Here is a 6,000-nt window from a genome sequence, read left to right as displayed (position 1 = left end):
TAAAAAGGGAAGAGGAAGAAAGAGAAAAGGGAGGAAAGGAAGGAGTGAGGGGGAAAAGACATCTTCAGAAAGATGTCATAACCCCCTTAACTCTAAGGACCTCAGACCAGAAAGTCTTGTTTAGAAAAATCTGAATCCCTAATGATGTAGCTGACCTTTGGATCCTCTGGGAAGCTGCAGCAAGCTGTTGTCATTGATTTTTGTCTCAGTAAAAGTCTAGGGACTTGGGGACCACAAATTTCATCTGTGACTCTCCTACCCTGGATTCTTAATAATGTATAAGTCCTTTCCTTTCTCTTTCTTTGTCTAGATTTCTTGTCCTTGTTTCCAAAGGGAAGACAGAGAGGGAAGAAAGAATAGGTAGAGGAAGGGCAATGTTATTAATCAAGAGGGATAATTCTCATTTATACATCAAGCATTCCATTTTTTCATCTATCTAAGAGGCTCTGGGCACTAAAAGTACCAGAATGTGGGACGAGCAAGGTGCTGTACTACCAGTAGAAGCAGTAAGTACTCAGAGAGTACTTTGGTAAGAGTCACACACACCAAAAAAAAATGACAGAATGATGGGTAGAATCAAATTCTTGCTGTACAAAGTCTGGACACCATTAAAATGCTAGACTGGCTTCAGCAATCTCGAACCCAGTAGCCTTTGGACAACAACCCAACCAAATGCTGGCACTCCCACCAGAAACCACAGCCAGAAACACAGTTGTAGAATTTGTAACTAATCTGAAACTTACACCCAGTTCACAGAAACTCAATAATGTTTTCTACTGAAGGAGAACCAGATCCAGGAGTCCAACTCAGATATTTTTGACTTACAATAAAAGCTGAAAGAGTTTATAAAGGATTCACCTGAAATGCTAAGGGAAATTTGAAATGGGTAGAAAGTAATCCTTCATAAAATCAAAGTGCAAATAGCCAGAAATTGTGGGTTTTTTAATGAGAGAAAGTCAAAGCTGTTTTGATGAGTGTTAAACACAAGACCACAAGTGGGGTCCCAAGCTGGCAGAAGAATAGGATGGGGAGACCACTTTCTCCCCCACAAATTCTTCAAGAAAACATTTGAATGTGACCAACTTCCACAAAACAATTTCTGAACGCTGGTGGAGGACACCAGGCACCTAAAAAGGCAGCCCAATCTCTTTGAAAAAAGGGACATGATTACTGGATTGACTGCTCTCTCTCCCCTTTTGACTCCCCCTTTACTCCTCCGGGTCACCTCTCTCTCCTTCCTCCCTCTTCTCTTCTCTATTTAACTCTGTGAATCTCTCTGGGTGTTCCTGGCTGTGGAGAGTTGTTTCACCATTGACCTAGGGATCTTATCTTCTATGTTGTAGGGATGGAGAAGTCTTGAGGCTACTGTAAGAGGAGGACCGAAACCAAGAGGCAGGAGGCTCAACTCCAGAACTTCAGAACATCAGAGAACTCCTGACTCGAGGGAACATGAATAGACAAGAGCCCACCCAACAGTCTCCATGAAAGTGAAACTCACTCATTTGTGTCCAGCTCTTTGTGACCCCGCAGACTACACAGTCCAAGGGACTCTCCAGGCCAGAATACTGGAGTGGGTAGCCTTTCCCTTCTCCAGGGTATCTTCCCAACCCAGGGATTGAACCCAGGTCTCCCACATTGAAGGCAGATTCTTTACCAGCTGAGCCACAAGGGAAGCCCAAGAATACTGGATTGGGTAGCCTATCTCTTCTCCAGCAGATCTTCCTGACCAAGGAATCGAACTGGGGTCTCCTGCATTGGAGGCAGATTCTTTACCAACTGAGCTATCAGGGAAGCCTATGGCAGGAGAAGGGGACTACAGAGGATGAGATGGCTGGATGGCACCACCAACTGGATGGACGTGAGTTTGAGTGAACTCTGGGAGTTGGTGATGGACAGGGAGGCCTGGCATGCTACAATTCATGGGATCACAAAGAGTCAGACATGACTGAGTGACTGAACTAAACTGATACCTACACTGAAACCAAGCTCTACCCAAGAGCCAATAAGTTCCAGTGCAAGACATACTACACTAATTATCCAGCAAATAGGAACACAACCCTGAACATTAAAAGATGGGCTGTCCAAAGCCATACCAAACCCACAGACACCCCGAAACTCACTACTGGACACTTTACTGCACTTCAGAGAGAAAAGCTTCAGCTCCATTCACCAGAACACAAAAACAAGTTCCCCCAACCAGGAACCCTTGACAAGCCACTGGTCTAATGCCACCCACAGGAAGCAGACTCCACAATTAAGAGGAATCACAACCTTCCAGCCTGCAGAAAGGGCACCCCAAACACAGCAATCTAAACAGAATGAAAAGGCAGATAAATATTCAGCAGGGGAAGGGACATGATAAAAAACCACCAAACCAAACAAAAGAGGAGATAGGGAGTCTACCTGAAAAAGAATTCAGAATAATGATAGTAAAGATGATCCAAAATCTTGAAAACAAAATGGAGCTACAGATAAAGAGACTAGAGACAAGGACTGAGAAGATGCAAGAAATGTTTAACAAGGACCTAGCAGAAATAAAGAAGAGTCAATCAATAATCAACAATGCAATAACTGAGATTAAAAACACTCTGGGGGGAACCAAAAGTAGAATCATTGAGGCAGAAGAGAGTATAAGTGAGGTGGAAGATAGAATAGTGGAAATAAATGAAGCAGAGAAGGAAAAAGAATTAAAAGAAATGAAGACAACCTCAGAGAGCTCTGGGACAATGCTAAATGCCCCAACATTCGAATCATAGGTATCCCAGAAGAAGAAGACAAAAAGAAAGGGCATGCGAAAATACTTGAGGAGATAACAGTCAAAAATGTCTCTAAAATGGGGAAGAAAATAGCCACCCAAGTTCAAGAAAACCAGAGTCCCAAACAGAATAAACCCAAGGCAAAATACCCCCAAGACCCATATTAATCAAACTAATGAAAGTTAAACACAAAGAACAAATATTAAAAGCAGCAGGGAAAAGCAACAAATAACACACAAGGAGATCCCCATAAGGATAACAGCTGATTTTTCAATAGAAACTCTTAAGGCCAGAAGAGAATGGCTGCTGCTAAGTCACTTCAGTCGTGTGTGACTCTGTGTGACCCCATACACAGCAGCACACCAGGCTCCGCTGTCCCTGGGATTCTCCAGGCAAGAACACTGGAGTGGGTTGCCATTTCCTTCTCCAATGCATGAAAGTGAAAAGTGAAAGTGAAGTTGCTCAGTTGTGTCCGACCTCAGCGACCCCATGGACCGCAGCCTTCCAGGCTCCTCCGCCCATGGGATTTTCTAGGCAAGAGTACTGGAGTGGAGTACCACTGCCTTCTCTGAAGAGAATGGCAGAACATACTTAAAGTGATGAATGAGAAAAACCTACAACTAAGATTACTTCACCCAGCAAGGATCTCATTCAGATAAGAAGAAGAAATCAAAGTTTTACAAATAAGCAAAAGCTGAGAATTCAGCACCACCAAATCAGCTTTCAACAAATGCTAAAGGATCTTCTCTAGACAAGAAACAACACAGAGAAGGTTTATAAACTTAAACCCAAAACAACAAGGTAAATGGCAAACAGGATCATGCTTATCAATAATTACCTTAAATGCAAATGGGTTAAATTTGCCAACCAAAAGACAAAGACTGGCTGAATGAATACAAAAACAAGACCCCTATATATGCTGTCTACAAGAGACCCACCTCAAACCTAGGGACACATACAGACTGAAAGTGAAGGGCTGGAAAAAGATATTTCACACAAATGGAGACTAAAAGAAAGCAGGAGTAGCAATACTCATATCAGATAAAATAGACTTTGAAATAAAGACTGTTACAAGAGACAAAGAAGGACACTATATAATGATGAACGGATCAATCCTAAAAGAAGATATAACAATTATAAATGTATATGCACCCAACATAGGAGCACCTCAATATTTAAGGCAAATGCTGAAAGTATGGAAGGGGAAATTAACAGTAACACAATAATAGTGGGGGACTTTAATACCCCACCCACACCTATGGATAGAGCAACCAAACAGAAAATCAGGAAGGAAACACAAGCTTTAAATGATACAATGGACCAGTTAGACCTAATTGATATCTACAGGGTATTTCACACAAAAACAATGGATTTCACCATTTTCTCAAGTGCACACAGAACATTCTCCAGGATAGATCACATCCTGGGCCACAAATCTCGCCTTGGTAAATTTTTAAAAATTGAAATCATTTCAAGCATTTTTTCTGTAAGATTAGATGTCAACTACAGGAAAAAAAAACTATAAAAATCACAAACAAATGGCAGCTAAACAATACACTTCTGAATAACCAACAGATCACAGAAGAAATCAAAAAGGAAATCAAAATATTCATTGAAACAAATGAAAATAAAAACATGACAACCCCAAACCTAAGGGATACAATAAAAGCAGTGCTAAGAGGGACATTCATAGCAATATAAGCCTACCTCAAGAAACAAGAGAAACATCAAATAAGCAACCTAACTTTACACCTGAAGCAACTGGAAAAAGAACGGAAGAACCCCAAAGTTAGTAGAAGGAAAGAAATCATAAAAATCAGAGCAGAAATAAAAAGCTGGTTCTTTGAGAAGATAAATAAAATAGACAAACCGTTAGCCAGACTCATCAAGAAAAAAAGGGAGAAGAATCAAATCAACAAAATTAGAAATGAAAATGGAGAAATCACAGCAACACAGAAATATAAAAGTTTATAAGAGACTACTATGAGCAATTATATGCCAGTAAAATGGACAACTTGGAAGAAATGGACAAATTCTTAGAAAAGTATAACCTTCTAAAACTGAACCAGAAAGAAATAGAAAATCTTAACAGACCCATCACAAGCACAGAAACAGAAACCATAATCAAAAATCTTCCAAAAAACAAAAGCTCAGGGCCAGATGGCTTCACAGGTGAATTCTACCAAAAATTTAGAGAAGAGCTAACACTTATGCTACTCAAACTCTTCCAGAAAACTGCAGAGGAAGATAAACTCCCAAATTCATTCTATGAGGCCACCATGACCCGAATACTAAAACCAGCCAAAGATGCCACAAAAAAAAGAAAACTACAGACCAATATCACTGATGAACATAGATGCAAAAACCCTCAACAAAAAATCTAGTAAACAGAATCCAATAGCTAAAAAGATCATATATCATGACCAAGTGGGCTTTTGTTCCAGGGATGCAAGGATTCTTCAATATTCACAAATCAATCAACCCCATATTTACAAATTGAAAGATGAAAACCATATGATTATCGCAATAGATGCATAGAAAGCCTTTGACAAATTCAACACCCATTTATGATTAAAAAACTCTCCAGAAAGGCATAGAAGGAACATACCTCAACATAATAAAAGCCATATACAACAAACCCACAGCAAACATTTTCTTCAGTGGCAAAAAATTGAAAGCATTTCCTCTAAACTCAGGAACAAGACAAGGGTGTCCACTCTCATTACAACTATTCAACATACTTTTGGAAGTCCTAGCCACAACAATCAGAGAAGAAAAAGATTGGAAAAGAAGAAGTAAAACTCTCACTGTTTGCATATGACATGATCCTCTACATAGAAAACCCTAAAGATACCACCAGAAAATTACTAGAGCTAATCCATGAATATAGTAAAGTTGCAGGATGTAAAATTTATACACAGAAATCCCTTGTATTCCTATACACTAACAACAAAAAAACAGAAAGAGAAATTAAGATAACAATCCCATTCACCACTGCAATGAAAAGAATACTTAGGAATAAGTTTACCTAAGAAATAGAAGACCTATATATAGAAAACTATAAAACACTGATGAAAGAAATCAAAGATGACACAAATAGATGGAGAAATATACCAAGTTCATGGATTGCAATATTCAATATAGTGAAATAAGTATACTAGCCAAAGCAATCTATAGATTCAATGCAATCCCTACCAACCTACCAATGGTATTTTTCACAGAACTAGAACAAATAATTTCACAG

This window comes from Ovis aries, chromosome 25 (assembly GCF_016772045.2).
Source record: "Ovis aries strain OAR_USU_Benz2616 breed Rambouillet chromosome 25, ARS-UI_Ramb_v3.0, whole genome shotgun sequence".
Lineage (NCBI taxonomy): Eukaryota > Metazoa > Chordata > Mammalia > Artiodactyla > Bovidae > Ovis > Ovis aries.
Note: the sequence above shows the minus strand (reverse complement) of the source record.